Genomic DNA, 21,664 nt, shown 5'->3' with positions numbered 1-21,664 from the left:
AAATGGTTCTTGACCCTAGTGGATGTTGTACTTCCCACAGCACCTGTAGTAGTCAGTCCTCTGTTGGGTTTCTTTCCTCCATGTCTTCAGTACTCTGTTATCTCTATTAGACCCATTCTTTGCTTTGTTTCTCTTATGTTTGTGTCTTCCTCCATCTTGGTGCTTCCTGATCCCTGAATTCTGAGTTGTATTTTTCTAAGGCTTTGTCTTGACAGGAAATTATCCACCACTGTCACTTCAATCCCTTTCTACATCTTAGCACATTCACGTCTTAATACTTTCTCCTTCCCTCTTGTCTCAGGAGAGAATATAACTCTTCCCATCTGTCTGGTTATATCCTCCACCCTCCCCCCCTCCCCCCCCCCCGTCCCCTCCCCTCCCCTCCCCTCCCCTCTCTCCAGTACCTGCCACGTGTTTCCACCAAGAAGCACAGTTGATTAATTTTTATCTAGTGTCAAACTTAAGTCAAACAGAGACAGTAAGTGATTTTATATAGTCAAGGTGATTTTACAGTCTTCGTACCGTGGGACAGTCCTGGGTTTCACCTGGTGTAAATACCAATAGCACTTCCTTTTATTCTCAAAGATGTCCAATTTGAATGGTAAATTATATGAATTACCCTAATTTTAGAACCTTTTGGAAGCCCAAGACTTTAAAAAATATTACATATCTCAGGTGTTTCTGTTTGCCTTAAGGTCAAATCAAAACAGCTTAGCATTTGCATGAATTTTTGCTCCTCCTGAATCTCTGGCTCCTGGAGGTTTTGTTTTGTTGGGTAGTGACATAACCAAGAATGACACTTTGGCTGCCCTTAGAGATGTTGGCACTTCCCTATCACCGAATGTCTCCCCAGCCCCTGAAGGCATTTCCTTACTTACAGGTTTCTTTTGAATACATTATTTCAAGTAAATCTCACCTGTAAATGATCTCTGTCCAGGAAACCAAGTAAGTTTCAGAATCACCTAGAGGGTTTATTAAAACACACATTCATGAGCCCCAGCAGAGACTCCATACCAAACAGGTCCATGGTGGACCTAAGACTTTATAGTTTGAAGGGAATTCCCAGACATGATCTCCTGCACATTGAGAACCACTAGTTTAGAGAGACCACATCTTGCTCTTGCCAAGAAATGAGAGAGCTGAGATTTCATCACAAGTTTTCTATTCCATAGCAAGTGAGCTTTCTTCTACAGAGCATGAACTAAAACTCTGGTGGTCTTGCAAAACTAAAAAAAATCTTTTCAAAGAACTTTTGGCATTTCAATGAGGTTGGGCAAGCCATCAGAGAAGGGGAGTACTCAGATGAACCCCAGAGGAGAGTTTCAAATTCATGGAATAGGTACTGACAGCTTCAGTGTTGGATGGGAATTTAGACATAAAAAAAAAGAGAGTATGTAGTGATGCAAAGATGTTTTGCTCTCTTAATGCTCTCTTTTTATCTCTGGATTATCCATCCACTGGTTCAGTAGAGTGAACCAAAATTCCTCTAATTTGCAAAGGTTAAGCTCTTGAAAGACAGCTGACATTGTGTATTAGTTCCCAAGGTTTATAACTTCCTAGCACAGAGGAAAAAAAAACCTACGGTAGGACTGGGTATTGTAGCCCAGGTCTGTAATCCCATCTATGTTGGAAGAAGATACAGGAGTATCATGGTTCAAGACCAGCCCAGAAAAAAGTGTTAAGGAGTTCTTATCTCAAAAAACAAGCCAAGCATGGAGACTACGATTACAGTCTTCCAAGGTGGAGGTAGGAAGGGAAACTGGAGACCCTACCTGAAAAATAAACTAAAAACAAAAAGGGCTCAAGTTTAAACTCCAGTATTGCCAACAACCCTCCACCCCAAATGAATCATACAAGATCATAATCATGGAGAGGAAGAAAACAGAAAGGATGTAAAGAGTAAGGCTGTAAAATGCCAGTTTTCTGTAGGGTCATAAAATGGGCCGGAGAAGGTAATAATTGAGCATCAGCTTGAAGGTAATGAACAGCAAACTGTCAATAGTTGTAACGGCTGGTTGGTAGAATTATGGCTGTTTTATTATATACTTTTCTGTGTGTATATATTATAATGAACACATTTGCTTTAATGATTTACAAAAGTCACAATAAAGAAAATAAAGACAAGGACAAGAAAATCACAGTAAGCATCATTTTTTAGAAAACACCTTCAATTGTCTCCTATTTTCTAGAGAATAAAGTCTGAACTCTTCCTCCATAGGCCTCCTCCCCTCTCATGCAAACTTGCCTTTAGTTCTCAAGTCTGTCTTTTCTAGCCACACAGATACTTTCTGACCCAGATTAGCCAAGAAAGGTTGTCAGATTCAGCAGATAAAAGCACAGGACACCCAGTTAAATATGAATTCCAGACACACAATGACAATGCAATATCTGATATGCAGCAAAAGTTATTTGTTTTATCTGAAATTCAAGTTTAATGGAGCATTTTATATTTTATCTAACAACCTACACTGGTCTTCCTTCCGTTGTCTGCTGGAATACTGCAATCTCTTTTCCATCTTCCCAAATCATTCAGTTAAACCTGAGTGAGGAGAAGGGGTATGGGTAAGTGGAATGAAAGATAACCTGCTTATCAATTTCTCTAGTAGAATAAGAGAGTAGACTTGGGGAAGGAACCATAGTTAAATGGGCTCTTTCTTGACCTTGACTGATGACTTTCCTGTAGATAAGAAGCACTTTGATCAGAGGATCCTGACTGAGAGTCAGGTAAATAGAAGAATGTCTAAAGTTCTCCTAAGAAAAAGAAACTTGATTTTTTTGGCTATTTATTCAAACAATTTCAGCTATTTTAATTTAAATGTCCTTGGTTTTTACCCTGAGTGTTACTAAAATTTGTAAGTTTTTCAATTTTTAGATGTTGGACAATTTAAGGGGCCCTAAAAAATAAGACAGCTTTTGTTTCAAATGAGGGTGCCTCCCCATGTGTTTCCAGTTCCATTCTCTGTCCATTAGCTCTACAGAGACCTGACAGCACCTAAAGGCTGATCTCTGAGTCAGAGTCAGGGTCGTGGCACAAGGTCAACTCACATCTGAAATCCAACTTCTGTTATGTCTGCATCTCCTGCAGACTGATTATGCCCTGGCCCAGAGCTGCCTCAGGAGATCTGTTGGACCTAAGGTGCCAGAAAAACAGGGTGACATCCAGCAACCTCAAGGCACAAAGCTGGATAGCACCTGGTCTTGGTGGTATATGCCTGTATCCCTGCACTCGGGAGGCTGAGGCAGGAAGATCATGAGTTTGAAGTCACTGTAGATTACATAGCAAGACCCTGTCTAAAAAAACAAAGCCAAAACCAAGCCAACTAACCAACCACACAAAAATCTTTAAACTCTATTTACTATGTGAAAAACAGAATGGTATTTAGCCTGTGAAATTTTGCTTAATAAAAGACAGAGATGCTACTATATATACTTGCATTGAAAGGATACCTAGGAAACTACTAAAAATGTTTTCCTGTGGACTGGAAATGTAAGTAGGAGGAGATGGTAAGAATAGAGGTGGGGCGGTTGCAAATATCATGATGTATGTGTTTTTTATATTATTTTTTAGCCAAGTGAATGCCTAGCCCTTTAAAAATTACAAAATACAGTTCAATTATTATTTGTTTATTAATTTTTTAAACTTATTTATTTATTTATTTTTGGCAGCACTGAGGTTTGAACTCAGGGCCTCATGCTTGCTAAGCAGGTGCTGTACGACTTGAGCCACTGCCAGTTCCCTATTTATTCATTTTAGTTTTGCCATTTTGCGGTGGCAAAAGCTGAGCTGGAGAACAGAAAGCTTCCCTCTCGTTTCTGTCTGTGATGACAGTGCCTCATCTTCACTTCTTCCTGGGCTCACAAGTGGCCCAAGGGTACCATTCGTGAGTTTCTAGGACACTGCAGCTCTAGTGCCCATCACTGTCCCAGTGTAAAATTTCCCCCCCAAAATATGCTGTGTTACAATTTTGAGTTCTTAGTTTTTCAAGCATGGCTTTTATCTCCTTGGGCACAGCACACACGTAGTTACTGTAGAGCCTGTGTCTGGTTATCTCAGTGTTGAGACATCCTGTGGGTCTCATTAAGTCATCTGTTGTTTCTGCTCGTTAAGTTGATAGCCCCTTACCTCTATGGGACCTGGTTACCTTTGCTTGTTTGATAGATGTGTTGGGACCATATTTGTAGAAATAAATCAAGGCCTAAGATGATGTTCTCTTCTTCCCCAAAATGATTTTAGTTTTGACATTACCAGTTGAGAAAGCTCTTGCCCAGGTTCAATATTTGAGCTTTCTTTGGCTTGGGACTCCATTTCTAGTTTCCTTAAGCCCTTAAAAAACAGGCAGAAATGCAGCTTAGTTTCTCAAACCTTCTTCAGGGTCAGCAAACAGTCTCAGAACAGAAGCAACCCTAAGCCTCAGACTCCCCTCACAGATTCCTTTCCTTATCAATTTTGGCCCAGCAATTTCTCAGTAGCCCTTTTAGAAGATATTTAAGAACATTTTATCCAGCTTTTAAAGTTCTTTGTTTCTTCAGTTGGAGGGTTGGTCTGAATTATTCCTTAATTAGTCCTTGTGATCCAGGCCTCAGTCTTTCAGTGGTTTGCTCTTCTCTGCATCCTTAACTTTCAGAAAACATTTGTGTTTTTGCTGCTGCTGTTTATCAGTTGATTACTAGGTTGGTTGTTTTTTTTTTTATTAATAAAGTAAGTATACATGGGTTTTTCTTGACATACACACATACCACACATGCACACTCTTTCCCTGGACCCCATTTCTGGCTGGCAGAGCACCCTGCATCCCACATACCTGATATCCCAAGGAACTGGAGTTAGAGCAGTCATTACCAGGCTCACAGAGAACATGCTTTCACAGATATTCTGGCTGGGACCTCTGTAAGGCAGATGCAGGCTGCTGAGGTTTTGAGGATTTAAGCTTCAGGGTCACACCAGCACAAGTTGTTGTCCTGAATACCAAGGCCTCTTATAGGTCTCAGTTTGGAGACCAGAATGTGACAAGGAGTTTGGAACTGCAGCTCTCCAGGTAGAAAGAGGAGCCAAGCAGAAAACACTCAAGAGGTGCTAAATGTTATAGTAAAATCCTGTAAGCCCACTAAGATTTTTATAGGCTTTACTTTAAATGCAGTCTTTTCATCCCATTGGTTTTTTTGTGGCCTGTTCCCAGAAGTTTGCTCATTGAATTGCTAGGATTGAGAAAGATTCCCAGGGAAGAAGAGTAGGAAGCCAGTTTTTTGAGGCTCCTTCTGCTGTAGGAAAACAGACATGAATCTTTTGCAGAACCACAGGCCTGTGGGGCCTGCCTCTCAGGGCTCTGTGTCTCGGTTTTGCATCTGTAGAATGAGGATGGCTGCTCTGTGAGAAGTCTGAGATCCAAGGCATGCAGGAACCAAGTGAGGCCCTGGTGAACTGATGTCTACAGGGTTAAACAAAACAGGAGGAGGAGGCTGGTGGTGAATGGAGGGCAGTTGCAGGCTCTACTGCTGTGACCAGTTTGGTGCAGAGAGGGGCCACAATGGAAGCCTTTATGTCAAAGGGCAGTGAAGGAGTGGAGCAGCTCTGGAGATCATTCCACAGCATTAGGGAGGTTGGGGCAGAAAGGCCAGGTGACAGTGCTCAGAAGGAGCTGGGTGCCTGTCCCACTCGAATGACTTAAGGTGTATGTATGTATGTGTGTGTATGTATGTGCTTGTGTGTGTGTGTGTGTGTGTGTGTATTATGTATGTGTGTATGTATGGATCAGTTTTGTGTTGCTGCGAATGCAACCCAGTGTGTCTAGTCAGGTGATCTACCACTGAGCCCCAGCCACTGAGTTTTTTGAAGTTAGTTTTGAAAAACTATGGATCTGAAAAATAGTTTTCAGTAGTATTACCACAATTTCAGTTGAGGTGAGTTTCTATAGTTTTCTTAAAGTCTTAAAGCACATCTTCATCATGAAAGCAAAAAAACACCTGCAGTCTCAGGTGAGGCTTTGGGAAGGTTTTCTGCAAAAGGCAGAGTACAGCCCTTGGCTCTGGAATCCTGGAGGCACTGCAGAGACAGAAACTGAAAGCAGCTTGTGCATGGGGATCTTGGGCCATTGTGACTCTAAACTTTCAGCAGGGACTTCTAGGTGGACTGACCCTTGGACACAGGAACTTCCCTGGGGTGGGGGGAACTCTGCTTCTTGTCTTTCATTATTGGGCATTGTTCTACAAGGCTTCAAGTCACCTGTTTTGTGTTTCACTTTTCTTTAGGGCTTCCTGATGGAAAACCACCCATTGCTCCTGTAAAAAACCCTCATGTGGGGCGGGGGAGATCATCCAGGTTTGTGAGGCCTGAAGCTTGCAGTGTTGAGCCTCTTCAAGTCAAAAGGAATCAAAGTAAATATTGACTTCAAATGATAAAAGCAGTGACAATAAATTATAAATTTTAAAAAGGTGACAAATACAACAAACATGAAAAATATAAACAAATAACATTTCTAATCACTGCCTGATCACTGGTGTATTTTCTTTATATTTTTAGCTTTAATCTCGTGTCTTGGGTTTTTCTTTGGCAGTACTGGGGTTTGAACTCAGGGACTTACACTTGCTGGGCAAAGGCTCTACCACTTGAGCCACTCTGCCATCTCTATTTTTTGTTTTTGAGACAGGGTCTGGCTATATGCTCTAGGCTGGCCTTGAACTCCTAATCCTCCTGCCTCAGCCTCCTGAGTACTGGAATGACAGGATTACATGCCACAATGGGCTAGATTTCTAATTTTAATTCACTCTTTATTTGACAACAGTTTAGTTGAGAATGAATACTTCCTTATTTCCTTGGCATGATCAATAAAACTTTAAAAAGATTATTCATTTATTTATTTTTGGCAGTACTGGGGATTTCACTCTGGGGATTTCCCTCTTGCAAAGCAGGTGCTGTACCTGTTGAGCCATGCCTCCAGTCCATTTTGCTCTGGTTATTTTGGAGATGGGGTCTTGGGAACTATTTGCTCAGTCTAGTCTTGAATTTTGATCCTCCCGATCTCTGCCTCCCCAAGCAACAGGGTTTGTAGGCACCAGTCACAGTGCCCAACATTGTTTACTTTTAATGTTAGAAGAACTTCTATTGGGTTTATGTAGAAATATGTAAAAAATAATTTTATCTCCTGATGTATAATGCTGCATGTTGCATTGTAAGTATTTTCCTGAAGAACAGCATCCATTTGACTAGACATTGATGAAATTGGATGCTATACTAACAATTTTCTACATCCAGAGATTGAAGGATTTATTGGCTCCACTGGACATGTTCTTATCCTGACAGGTCTTCTGACCTTGCACTTTTGTCTCTGATGCAGGGTGAGTTTTCCCAGTGGGTGGCACAGGTGTTCCTCGAAGCTACTTCTACATGGAGACAGTGAATAATAACTTGATTATACACAGAAGTGTTTGTGAGCCACACATATTAGAAAACCCAAACCATGTAAGCCCAACTCAGTTTCCCCTTATCTAGATTCCCCTAAACACCAATGGATACAAGGGAAACTATGACAGAGGAAAGCTGGAATGGAGACAGCAATCCTACCTACAGGCACAATATAGTTTTGCAAATTTTACAAACTACTTTGATTCCAGAGCCTTGGGAAATGCCAGTGCAAAAGTGATGGTAGATGCTCTAACTCAAAGACTATCGCTGTGGGATGGTCTCTGACTTCAGGCTGACACTCACTATCGACCTCACCTCCATTACTATGTGCATTTGCTTAGTCCTTTTGATTCCTCTTGGAGCGTTGTGAGTTTGGAACAGAAAATTCATAAATAACCCTATTACAAGAAAGTGTTTAATAGTGTAACCCCGTCTCCCTAGACGGCCAGTAGAGGATAAGACTCGGGATGGGCAACCTTATAAGCATGCCCTTGAGAGCAAAGGTCTTCTAGGTCCTCCAGAGCTCCTCCATTTTGTGCGAGACATCACTTCAAATAACCGACTGATTGTTATGGGGACAAGGACGGCCTTTAACTATCAGATCACCTATTGAGATCACCCTGCAGTCACCCAAACCCCAGCTTCATTTTTCATTTTTCTTTTCTCTCCAATGGTACACAGTGGTCAAGGGAAGTGTGAAGCGGAGGGGTCTTCTTGCATTTTAAGGTGGATGTTTTCAAGGTTCTAGGTCTTTGTCACGTGTAACAAAGCACATGAAAATAATTATAAGCGGTGAGTAGGGGGTGGGTAGGAGATGGGGAATCCGCGGGAGACGGTTGTAGGGACTTCTTTTGTCCACTAGGGGGCACCCAGCCAAAGACATAAGGTGGAGTGCGGAGAGAGCCTGCGGTCCTGGGTCGTCTTCCTTCCATTTTGCTCGAGAACGCGATCACGTCACCTCCAGGTCTTCACCACCACCGCTCCATCTCCACAGTCGGCACCGGGCCTCTCCCCGACGCTCCGCTCGCTCCGCCCGACTCTGCTTAATCGGGGCCCCGCCCGCCTTCAGCCACTCACTCAGTGCAGCCTGGACGTCCTCAGTGCCCCCCGCGTCCGCAGAGCGGGTTCGGTCTCGGCGACCTCAACGTAAGAGGCCCTGGTTCGCCCTGGGAGTAAAGCTGAAGGGGCGGCTGTCCAGCAAAGGAGGCCCCAGGAGAAGGAAATTGAAATGAAAAGTCAATGGCACAAATCAGCAATAATCCGCCATAGCCAGACAGTGGTGCTGAACTTTGGATCCAGCAGCAGGAACAAGGCTAAACTAAGAATGGGATTAACCGGTGAGGGAGCCTGGTATTTCCTGGGGAGAAGTACTTCTGAGGTGGAGGAGGTGAATGAGATGCCTGTCCCCACCCGGTATCGGCCCAGGCCACCTGAAGTCTTCAAGAACAACAATAGGTTCCACAACCTCCTCTCCCTCTTAAGGTCTCTCCTTAAGAGACCTCAGTCTCTCTTAAGGTCTCAGTCCCTCTTAAGGTCTCTCCGAATCCCTCTTTCTGCTCTTCCCCTCCCGTGGAGCAATCCTTCATTCCACCTGACTCTAACCAGGGACAGCGACCTGTATGTTAGGAGATTCTTTTTGAAAAAGTTGAATTTTCATTGCACAATGGGTTTTATTACAATATTTCCATCCTTGCATATAATGCACTTTGATCAAATTCACTCCCTTGATGACTTTCTTAATGTCTTTACAGTTTCATTGCTCTGTTTTCAACATATATACCCTGTCCATTCGCCCTCTCCTTCCGATGGTTCTCCCCCCAGAAAACAGCCATTCTTTTACATTTTTATCTGTTACAGTTCTCCCCCAGCCCTCTGGTGGGACTGGGATTAGAACTCAAACCCTTGCACTTGCTTGGCAGGTGCACTTGAGCACTCTGCCACTGCATTTTGTATTGTTTATGTCTAGATTGTGTGCTTCAGAGGAAACATGGGGTGTTTGTCTTTCTGAATCTTGCTTATTTCACTTAACACGATGATCTCCATTTTCCTACAAATTACACAATTTCATTTCTTTTTCCATGGTTGAATGATACTCCATAGTGTATATATACCACATTTTCTTTATTCATGTATCAGTTGATGGGCACTTAGGCTATTCTAGTGATATTCTGGAGTTTTTTGTTTTGTTTTGTTTTGTAAGCACTGGGGTTTGAACTCAGGGTTTCACACTTGCTAGGCAGGCACTCTTTTTTTTTATTGTTTTATTATTCATATGTGCATACAAGGCTTGGGTCATTTTTCCCCCCTGCCCCCACCCCCTCCCTTACCACCCACTCCACCCCCTCCCTCTCCCCCCCACCCCCTCCATACCCGGCAGAAACTATTTTGCCCTTATCTCTAATTTTGTTGAAGAGAGAGTATAAGCAATAATAGGAAGAAACAAGGGTTTTTGCTAGTTGAGATAAGGATAGCTATACAGGGAGTTGACTCACATTAATTTCCTGTGCCTGTGTGTTACCTTCTAGGTTAATTCTTTTTGATCTAACCTTTTCTCTAGCTCCTGGTCCCCTTTTCCTATTGGCCTCAGTTGCTTTTAAGGTATATAGGCAGGCACTCTTACCACTTGAGTCACTCCACAGCTGAAAGGTGATATTCTAAAGATGAATTTTGTCCTTGAGATTGGACCAGGGGAACGCTGTAGAAAGAATCATGAGGAAGACTGGAATGGCTTTGAATGGTTTTTCTTGAAAGAAAAAAGAGACTCTCGTGCCGATGAGATTAAGAGATGAATTTCAGCTTGATTTGTGCATCAGCTAGACCTGTACTGTGTAATACAGTAGTTACTGGACAGCCACATGTTTCTACTGCACCCTTGAAACTTGGCCCGTGTGATCAGGTTCCATTTTTTTTTTTCTATCAGAGAAGGTCTCACTATGTAGCCCAAGTTGGCTTTAAAATATCCTCATGCTTCTGCCTCCTGAGTGCTGGGATTATCTGTGTGCCCAACCATGTCCAGCCTGGGTTTTTTTTGTTTGGTTGGTTTTGGTTTTGGCAGTCCTATGGTTTGAATTGAGGGCCTTACACTTGCTAGGCAGGTGTTCTACCACTTGAGCCACATCTCCTACCCCTGCATTTTTTAATTTAATTGAACTTTCACTGTTCAAATTTAAATTGAAAAATTGAAGCAGTTTCTATCTGTGCACAATACTTTTGATTCTGTGGGACTACATTTTATTTCAACAATTGAGAATTTAGCATCAGAATTAAGATGTGCTATAATATAAAATATACTGGAGTTCAAAGACTCAGTACTAAGAAAACCCCCAAAATGTAATTATCTCATTATACCCTAAGAATGTTGATTAATGATAAGATTTCATATACTTATTTGAAATAGAACAAAGAAACCTTTTCCAATTCCAGTTGGTTTAAGTGGGGTAGGAAGGGGATTCAGGGGGAAGATAATGAGGAGTGATCTAACCAATCAATGTATAATATAAACCTAATCAGAATTGTCACTACAAATTCCCCCCTCTATAATGAATATATCCTAATAAAAATTATAACAAAAAACAAATAAAATAAAAATATTGATTATAGGCCGAAAAGATAAAATCCTGGGTATACTGGTTAAATAAAATTTGAAAAAAATATTTTCATCTATTTATTTTTATCTTTTTAATGTGGCTACTTTTAATTTAAATTATATATGTGTCTTAAAATATGTCTCTAGATTACATATGTAATTTTTTCTTCCTTCCTTCCTTCCTTCCTTCCTTCCTCTCTCTCTCCCCCTCCCTCCCTTCCTCCTTCCCTCTCTCCTCCCTCTCTCCCTCCCTTCTTTCTTTTTGATGGGACTGGGGTTTGAACTCAGGGCCTTCTGCTTGCAAAGTAAGTGCTCTATTGCTTGAGCCAGGCCTCTAGTCCCAAATGCAACCTTCTACATTCATATCTGTCTCTAGCGTGTTCCTTCTGCACAGGGTCTAACTCTGTGCCATTTTAATTGCCACAGTGTCTTTTTTGGCTGGTCAATGTGATAAAAGATTCTAGAAGTGTGGGCAGAGATGTTTTTGCTTCTGAGGACCACAGACAGGATGAAGGTTTTTGTTACCTTGAATACACTCAGCTTCTCTTTGGTTGTGTGTCTTATCTAGTACACTATCCTTCTCCTTTTACTGCAAGACCTCCACCTGTGTCTGAATCTGCCCCTGTAGGGAGAGAACTCTTTGGGCAGGCTGTGCCTGGAATTCCTTCTGTCTTATAACACCCTCACAGTCTCTTAGGTGAGACTCTCTGAAGGGATGGGAGCTGTTGTAATCATTTAATAGATCCCTCTATTCTTTCTCACACTGAGGGGAAGGAAGAGGTGATAGGAAGGGAGAAAATCTGGAACTTTAGTGACCTACAAGAAAAGAATGTTGTTATTTATGACTAATAATGAAAAATATTTGGATGGTCCTTTGGGATTAAGAGACTCCCCAAAACTTGTTCTCATCTTACTGAGCGTCGAGTATAAAAGACAGGCTTTGTTCATCCCTTTTCCTACTTTACCCACCTCCCCATGCTGAGGATGGAACTGAGAGCTTAACACAAGGTAGCAAGCACATGCTGTACCACTGGGCTATGCTCTGGGTTCTGTTTGTTTCATTTAAAGGTGAGGATCACACACACAAAAAAAATGAGAATCAGGACTGGGGATACAGCTCAGTGGTAGAGCATTTGCCTGGCTAGCATGTTCCAGGTCCTGGGCTCCATACTCAGCACATTTGTGGTGCTGGTTCAGAGAGGTGAAATAATTACTTGAAGGTCATATGTAAACTCAAGAATCTGGATTTGAAGCCAATATACAAATTCTGACATTCTCACTCCCATCTTGATTGCAGCATTTACCAGACTCAGCTCTTTGAACCCACTGTGCCTGACTCTGAACTTTTCACTCAAGTGCAAAAGGTGGGCCGATGGATATCAACCAACTGGAGCAGGTCAGTTTCCAAATCCCCACTAAACTCCCCTTATGGGGGGGTAGAGGCACATTGGAGAAGGGGTCCCAAATACCTACCTGATACTTTTCTGGGCAGCCTCTTCTATCAAGCTAGTAGTATGGAATTTGTGGTCTTTGGATTCACAACACACCACGCAGAGGAACTCTCTATCATGTTCACAGAAGTAATGGAACCTTTCCCCATGCCTCTGACATTTCCCCTCTTCCACTTCTGGTTGGATCTCAGGAGGATCAACAGCTTGGATTTTCTCCACCAGACTTGCCAACAGCCAGTTGTGGCTGAATGTGGTTCTCTTCACAGAATGCTGGCAGAGGGGACATTTGAGAAACTTGTCTGATGCTTCCCCAATCTAAGAAATGCATGTGAAGCAGAAATTGTGCCCGCAATCAATGGTGACAGGCTTCTTCAAAATATCTATGCAGATGGGGCAGACCAGTTCTGCCTGCAGTGTGCTGGAGAGCTGTTGGCTGGCCATGACTGAGCAGTGTTGAAAGTCTAGAGGTATGAAGTGGACACTGGGTCTACAGAAAGGAAACACAGGAGGTGGACTTCAGAGAGTTTACCAACTAGAGGGACAGGGAGGCAGGAAATGAAGAGGGAGGAAAAAGCAAATAAATGATAGAAAAGAGCAAAACTTCAAATGCAGGGAATGCTATAAAGAGAGGCAATCCTAACTCATTACCTTGAGAACAAATGGATATTGTGAATGTATGTATGTTGCTTTTAAAGTGTGGTAAAGTGTCCTGAACCTTGGACTAATTAAAGATATGTTTATAAGGCAGTGACTGAAACCAAGTCCTGCTGCCAAAGTCCACTCAAGCAGAACTTCTTATCAGCTTCAGATAGGGAATGGAGGTCCTGACTTATAGATCCCAAAAAGTTGTTGATCCAGGTGGATGTTTTATTTTCCCACAGCACCTGTAGAAGTCTGTTCTCTGTGGTTTTTTTTTTTTTTCACCTTATATGTCTTCAGTACTCTGTTATCCTTGTGCCAAGTCTTTGCTGTTTCTCTTATATATGTGTCTTCCTCCTTCTTGGTGCTTCTTGATCCCTGAGTTGTGTTGTCTATGGCCTTTGTTTTGACAAGAAATTATGAACCACTGTCACCTCAACCACCTTCTACAGCTCAGCACATTCCTTTCTGCACCCTTTCTCCTTCCCTCTTGTCTCAGGAGAGAAGACAATTCTTCCCATCTGTCTGGGTTGCATCTTCCACCCTCCCCACCCTCTCTACAGCATGTATTTCCACCAAGAAGCACAGTCGATTAATTTTTATCTGATCTGAATCTTAGGTCAAAAGGGATGATGAGGAATTTTATAACTACAGGCAGGGTGATTTTACATTCTGCTTTCCCTGGGAAAGTCCTGGGCTTCATCTTTGTTCTAATGTAAATATCATTAGCACTTCCTTCCACTTTCATACATGTCCAATTTGAATGGTAAATTATATGAATTACCCTAATTTTAAAAACTTTTAGAAACCAAACACTTTCAGACACATTATATCTCCCAGGCCCTTCTGTTTGCTTTAAGGTCAAATTAAAGCATTTGTATGAATTTTTACTCTTCCTAAACTGCTGGCCCCTGGAAGTTTTGTTTGATTGGTATAGTGATTTAACCAAGAATGACACTTTGAATGCCTTTAGAGAGGATGGTTATTTTCCCCAGCACTCCCTATTATCTCATGACTCCCCAGTCCCTGAAGGCATTTCCTTATTTACAGATTTCTTTTGAATATATTATTTCATGTAAGTCTCCCCTATAAATTATCTCTTCCAGGAAACTAAGTGTGTTTCAGAATCATCTATAGGGCTTGTTAAAGTAAAGCACACATTCATGAGCTCCAGCAAAGACTTAGTTTCAAACAGGCCCATGGTGGACCTGAGACTTTACAATTTAAGGGAATTTCCAGGAGAGGTGATGCTGCTACACATTGAGAACCACCAGCTTAGGGAGACCACATCTTGCTCCTGTTGGTAATTGAGAGAGCTGAGATTTGATCTGAGGTTTTCTATTCTATAGCAGGTGAGCTTTCTTCTACAGAGAATGAACAAAAACATTTGTGATTTTAAAAACTATAAAAAAAATCTTTTCAAAGAACATTTGGTATTTCAACTTGTTGGACAAACCAGCAGAGAAGGAAAATACTCAGATGAACCCCAGTGGAACATTTCAAATTCATGGAATAGGTACTGACAGCGTCAGTGTTAGATGGGGATTCAGACATAAAAAAGGAGAATATATGGTGTTGCAGAGATGTTTTATTCTTAAGGCTATCTTTGTTATCCTGGGATTATCCATCCACTGGTTCAGTGGCCTGAACCAAAATGCTTCTAATTTGCAAGGGTTGAGCTCTTGAAAGAGAGCTGATATTGTGTGTTAGTTTCAGAGGGTTATAACTTCCAAACTCAGAGTGTATAAAAACCTACTATAGGACTGGGTTTTGTGGTTCAGGTCTGTAATCCCAGCTAGGAGGAAGGCAGATACAGGAGTATCGAGGTTGAAGGCCAGCCCAGAAAAAAACATATTAAGGCGATCTTATCTCAAAAAACAAGCCAGGCATGGAAGCTGTAATCTCAGAAGGTGGTGGTAGGAAGTTTGAAGTTTAAGCCTACCCCTGGCAGAAGCTGGAGACCCTACCTGAAAAGTAAACTAAAAGCAAAAAGAGCTCCAGCATTACTCAGTGTTACAGAGCTTGTTAAAGGCCCTGGTTTAAACCCCAGTATTGCCAACAAAAAAACCCCACCAAAAGGATCATACAGGATAATAATTATGAAGAAGAGGAAAAGAGGGAGGGGTGTGAAGAGCAGGTGGTAAGGCTCCAGTTTCTGTAGTATGGTCAAAATGGGAGAAGGTGATAATCAGGCATCAGCTTGAAGGTAGTTAACAGCAAAATGTCAGCAGTATATAACTACTGGTTGGTAGAAATATTTTCTTACATAATTTTGTGCATAGTTATATAGACACATATACATATATATTACAATGAATACACTTGCCTTTACAAGTTAAAAAAGTCACAATAAAGACAATAAGACAAGAACTAAAAATTACAATAAGTATAGTTTTTGAAAGCACCTTCAATTGTCCCGTTTTCTACAGGATAAAGTCTGAGCTCCTCCTGCACAAGCCTCCTCCCCTCTCATGTAAACTTGCTCTAGTTCTCAAGTCTGCTTTTTCCAGTCATATGGATACTCTCTGACCCATATTAGCCAAGAAGGATTTCTAGATTCAGCAGATAAAAGCACAGGACACCCAGTTAAAAACGAATTCCAGATACACAATGAATAATGCAATATCTGAGATGCACTTAAACTTATTTGTTTATCTCAAATTCAAGTTTAACTGAACATCTTAGATGTTATCTGGTAACCTGCACATGATCTTCCAACCCCCTGCCTGCTGTAATACTGTAATCTGTTTTCCATTTTCCCTAATCTTTCAGTTAAACTTGAGTGGAGAGTAGGGGTTGATGGGTGGAATAAAAGACAACCTGCCCATCAATTCCTCTACTAGAATATGAGAGTAGACGTGGGGAAGGAACTGCAGTTAAAAGGGCTTTCTTGACCTTGCTGATGACCTATGACATAGGCATGTGAGATGGAGGCCAAGGGTGATAATTCGTGGTGCCAGTCAGGAGCTAGTGAGCTAGAACTTGGGAGGCCAGGTCTAGGGATATGGGGGCCAAGAGAAGCAGAACATAAGGAGAAGTGGAGATGAAGATGGTAGATGGAGGCACAGAGGACAGAAGGAAAGAGAACAGAGATATTGAATAAGGGACCCAGTACTCTACCCAGTTGAGCAAGGGGGCAGGTAGGGAGTGCTAGGAAACAGACTGTGCTTCAGACAACAGCTGGTTCTCATGTGCTCAGCTTAGTCTTTCTCAACTGGAGCCACAAAACTTGACTGCAAAGTTAGAGTGTGTGGGTATTTGTGAGAGAGGAATAAGGAGCACGTTTGGTTGTATACATAGTATGCATGAGTGAATCAGTAGGCACAATGCACCTGGGGTCACCCATCATACCTGCACAGGATTGCTTTGATGTCCTGGAAGAGAAAGAGACAGTACAACCTCAGTGTTTGTCTGAATTATGGGAGCAAAGGAGGAGGTTCAGACCCTGCTGGAAGTTCTCATAGTTTCTCTCTCTCTCTCTCTCTCTCTCTCTCTCTCTCTCTCTCTCTCTCTCTCTCTCTCTGTCTCATGCTTGCTAGGCAGGTGCTTCAACCACTTGAGCCACTTTGCCAGCCAAAAGTGATATTCAAAAGATGAATTTCATCCCTGAGATTGAACCAGGAGAACCCTGTAGACAGAGTCATGAGGAAGGCTGGTATGGCTTTGCATGGTTTTTCTTGACAGAAAGAAACAGACTCAAGCTGATGAGATTAAAAGGTGAATCTCAGTTTATTTTGTGCATCAGCTAGACCTGTACTGTGTTATAAAGTAGCCACTCGACAGCCACGTTTCCACTGTACCCTTGAAATATGGCCAGTGTGATCAGGAAATACTTTTTTTTCTATGAGAGAAAATCTCACTATGTAGCCCAAATGAGCCTTACACAAAATACCCTCATGCTTCTGTCTCCTGAGTGCTGGGATTATAGGTGTGCCCTACTTTGACTAGCTTGTGTTTTTGTTTTGTTGTTTGTTTGCTTTTGTGTTTAATGTACTATGGTTTGAACTGAGAGTCTCACACTTGCTAGGCAGGTGTTCTACCACTTGAACATTCCTCTAGTCCCTGTATTTTAATTTGAGTGTTCACTAATTCAAATTTAAATATAAAAACTTAAGCAGTTTCTACCTGCTAAACACAATTCTTTGGATTCTGTTGGACTACATTTTATTTCAACAATTGACAATTTAGCATTAGAATTAAGATGTGCTAAGGTGCAAAATGAACCCCAGTTCAAAGACTCAGTACCAAGATAACCCCCCAAAATGTAAATTATACATTATACCTTAAAAATGTTGCTTATATGCTGAAATGATAACATCCTAAGTATACTGATTAAAGAAAATTTGAAAAAATTATTTTCATCTGTTTTTTACTTTGTAATGTGGATACTTGAAATAATTTGAATTATATATGTGGCTTAAAATATATGTCTAAATTACATATGTGGCTTGAAATATGTTTCTAAATTATATATGTGGTTCACACTATATTTCTGAATGACACATACGGCCCATATTATAATTATTATAATTCTAAATTGTAGTGTGGCTCACATATTTCTGTTGGTCAGTGCTGGGTAGAGGTAAGATGACTGGGGCAATCTCAGGTAATCTGCCAGGTGGTCCACGCTCTGGCCTGAGACTAACGATGGGCTGCTGCCTGTCTGCAGTTCTGTCCCCAGGGGACTCACCCTCAGCATCTGTCTGAGTGGCATTTGCTGTGTGGCCTTCAGGGAATCAATGAGCTTCCTGAGAGAGTTCAGCTGCACCTCAGTGGCAACCTCATGCCCCAGCCAACAGAGCCTGGACAGGAGGAAATTCTCCTCCTCCTCTAGGTCCTGGTGCAGGTGCTTGAATTCCATGAGGATCCTTCTCCTCTCAAGCTCTACCTGGGCCTGTGCCTGGATAAAGAAATGAGAGGGTCTTTCTAGCCCACTATTCACTTTAAAGTGTATAAAGTTTATAGTGAGAACCAGTGCAGAACAGCGTGCTGTGGCAGCAGGAAAGCAGAGGTGAGAGCAAACTTTAGAAGTACTTCCTATGCTTTCAGTTTTAGGTTACAATATGTTTAGTCACATTTATGTTCAAGGACCTGAGTGTCTAAAACTCACATTTCCAGAAGGCTTATCAATTTGTAATCTGCTGTCATGTAGATTTTTTCCTTGGGTACACACACACAAGAAAAGGTGACAGTGTTGGTTGGTGTTACAATTGTTCTTTTCTAATTGGAGAATCAGTCTCTAGTTAGGACCTGGGAGGGCAGAGCATGGTTTTAAAAACCAGTATTTCCCATTCCCAGACCAGTGTGGGTTTTCCTTACACTACCTGTGGGCAGGTGGAGGAGAAAAGCTGCTGTGCTAACCCAAGGCAGGGGTGCAGGTGCTGCAGGGTAGACAGGTTAAGTGCAGCAGTGCAGCCAGGGTGTGGACACCTAACCCTGATGCCTCCTTCTGGTATTTCTTTCTTTCTTTCTTTCTTTCTTCTTTCTTTCTTTCTTTCTTTCTTTCTTTCTTTCTTTCTTTCTTTCTTTCTTTCTTTCTTTCTTTCTTTCTTTCCTTCCTTCCTTCCTTCCTTCCTTCCTTCTTTCTCTTTCTTTCTCTTTCTTTCTTTCTTTCTTTCTTTCTTTCTTTCTTTCTTTCTTTCTTTCTTTCTTTCTTTCTTTCTTTCTTTCTTTCTTTCTTTCTTTCTCTCTCTCTCTCTCTCTCTCCTTCCTTCCTTCCTTTGTTTTTGTGGGACTGGTTTTTGAACTCAGGGCCTAGTGCTTGCAAAGTAGGTGTTCTATCGCTTAGACATGCCTATAGTCTCTGATGCCACCTTCTAGGTCTGTCCCAGCCACTAACATGTTCCACCTGCAGTTGGTCCAGCTCTGTGCAATTTTTTTTTTGTCACAGTGTCTTTTTTGGAGGGTTGGTGTGATAAGAGATTCTAGGAGCATGGGTAGAGATGTTTCTGCTTTCAAGGACCGTGGATGGGATGGAGGTTTTTCTTACCTTGAACACATCCACCTTCTGTTGACCTTATGTCTTATCCAGTATAATTTCTTTCTTCTTTTGCAGCAAGACCTCCATCTGTGACTGTGGGGAGAGGGGTCTTTGCACAGGCTGAGCTTGGAGTTCTCTCTGCCTCTTAACACCCTTGTCTCTCAGGAGAGCAGATGAGACTGTCTGGAGGGGTGGGGGCTCCTGCAATTATTGATAGACTCCCCCATTCTTTCTCACAATGGCGGAGGGAAAGAGTGATGGCAAGTTAGAGATCTGGAAATTAGTGACCTAAAAGTAAAGAATATTGTTGTTTATGACTAACTATAATTAATAGTTGGTCGTACTTTGGGATTATCAAATGACTCTCACAAACTTCCCCTCAAACTTTTCCCTCACACTAGCAACAAATTTAAGGCACAGGTTTTGTAGTTTTGTTTTTTTTTTTAATTTTGTTTTGTTTTTTTGGTAGTACCTGGCATGGAGCCCAGGGCCACAGATGGTAGGCAAGAATGCTTCCTGGTTGCCCTTCCAGCCTTGTTTGCCCCTTTTGAAAGGTGAGGCACTGGTTGAGGACACAGCTCAGTGGTAGAGCATTTGCTTGACTACCATGTTCCAGGTCCTGGGCTCCATCTTCAGCATGGTGGTGGTGACTGGTTCAGAGAGGTAAAATCATTACTTGTAAGACACACATAAACTCAAGAGGCTGGACTTGAACCGAAAACACAAATTCTGACCATTCTCCCTCCTGTCTTGATTGCAGCATTTGCCAGACACAACTCTTTGAACCCACTGTGCCTGACTCTGAACTGCTCAGTCAAGTGCAAGGGATGGGGCCATGGGTGTCAATCAACTGGAGCAGGTGACAGTTCTCAAATCCCCTCTGAATGCCTCTGATGGGGGAGGGAGAGGCATGAAAAAGGGGTCCTCAAATGCCTACTTGATAGTTCTGGGCAGCTTCTTCTATGAAACTAGTATTATAGGATTTGTTGTCCTTATAGAGTGATGACACTGTGAGGGAAGCAATGACAGACTTGACTCCATTTGGATGAAAGAGGCATTTTAGCAACATACATGTAAAGAGACTAGAGAAATAACAAGCCTCTCACCAAAATAATAAAATGCAGGCCAGAATGAACAGGCCAGACCGTCTACAAATATTATAAGGAGGAGGACAGATCAGTGGTCCAGTTCATTGAGAAACTGATTAAGCATCAACCAATCAAAATGTCATTTCAAGGTACATAGTAGGACCTAAGCCAAGCAGAGCCCTGTATCATTCCTAGACTTCAGCTATACTATGGCTTTAGCTTTCCTAAGCTCCTCCCCACTCTTGGGAGCTTTTGCTGTCCTTTCAGAAATCTCTGTGCTTGCTGTACTCTTAACTCCAGGTTCTGTGTCTTCAGTCATAGACTACTCCAGGACAAGAACTCGGAATCAACAATCCAGTATCAACATAACACACAGAGGAACTCTCCATTGTGCTCACAGACGTAATGGAAACTTTCCCCATACCTCTGACATTTCCCCTCTTCTACTTCTGGTTGGATCTTAGCAAGATCAACAGCTTGGACTTGCCAACAGCCAGTTGTGCCTGAATGTGGTCTTATTTACAGAATTCAGGCAGAGGGGACATTTGAAAAAACTGTGTGATGCTTCCCCAATCTGAGAAATGCACGTGAAACAGAAATTGTACCCGCAGCCAATGGTGACAGGCTCCTTTAGAATGTCCATCCCAATGGGGTAGACCAGTACTTCCTACAATGTGCTGGAGAGCTGCTGGCTGACCATCACTGATCACTGGGGCTATTTCCAGTTTTGAAAGTCTCCAGGTCTGAGATGGACACTGCTTCTAGAGAAAAGGAAACAGAGGAAGTAGAGGTAAGAGATTCTACCAATTAGAGGAACAGGGAGAAGGAAAATGAAGATGGAGAAATGATAAGAAACAGTAAAAATTCAAATGTAGCAAATGTTACAAAGAGGGAAAATCACAGGCAATCCTACCTTACTACCTCTTAGGAACAAATGGACATAGTGAATGAATGTATGCTGAAATGAAATGGGTTAGGTTCTGAACTTTGAGCTAATTAAAGATATGTTGACAAAGCAGTTGACTGTGGTTGATATTTCCTTCAGTCTCTTTTAGTTTGTATGTTTCCCTTTTCTCCTTCCCTCCCAGCAACTACATTTTTTCACTCGTGTATAATAGTTGTACAAAGGACCCAACAAGGTCTTCTTTTGGTGAAGAAAACTAATTCTTTGTTCTGTAAATTCTCCCAAACTGGGATCATCACACTGCATCTCCATGGTGTTGTTAACATGATTCTGATAGACTGGGATCTGATGGGTTTTCAGTTGGCCCTTTTTGTGACCAAAACCAATAAATAAATTTTATTATTTTAAAAGAACCCACAGTGTAAGTTTATATTGATTTTCTTAATCAAAGTTAAGATTACTATGCATACTTCTCTTTTTATGTCATATTCATAAAACTGTATTAGCAACATTAATGCAATTCATTATTTGTTTTATCCTAGTGTGTGCATACACTCAGACCTAATAGGTTCAAAATAACAACACTAAAGTTATTATTACTGATATAACTGAAAAAT

The 21,664-nt window shown here is 41.7% G+C and overlaps 1 long non-coding RNA gene across 1 annotated transcript; it reads left to right on the top strand.

Annotated features, from left to right (window-relative positions):
- The first annotated feature begins 8,282 nt into the window (after window positions 1-8,282).
- Window positions 8,283-21,415, top strand: LOC141425662 (uncharacterized). The gene is made up of 4 exons (XR_012450699.1): window positions 8,283-8,736; window positions 12,283-12,903; window positions 19,816-19,914; window positions 20,459-21,415. It is a non-coding gene; the product is annotated as an uncharacterized lncRNA (long non-coding RNA).
- Window positions 21,416-21,664: the final 249 nt, after the last annotated feature.

The sequence above is a fragment of the Castor canadensis genome, chromosome 8, assembly GCF_047511655.1.
Source record: "Castor canadensis chromosome 8, mCasCan1.hap1v2, whole genome shotgun sequence".
Classification (NCBI taxonomy): Eukaryota; Metazoa; Chordata; class Mammalia; order Rodentia; family Castoridae; genus Castor; species Castor canadensis.
Note: the sequence above shows the minus strand (reverse complement) of the source record. Positions and strands in the feature narration are given on the sequence as shown.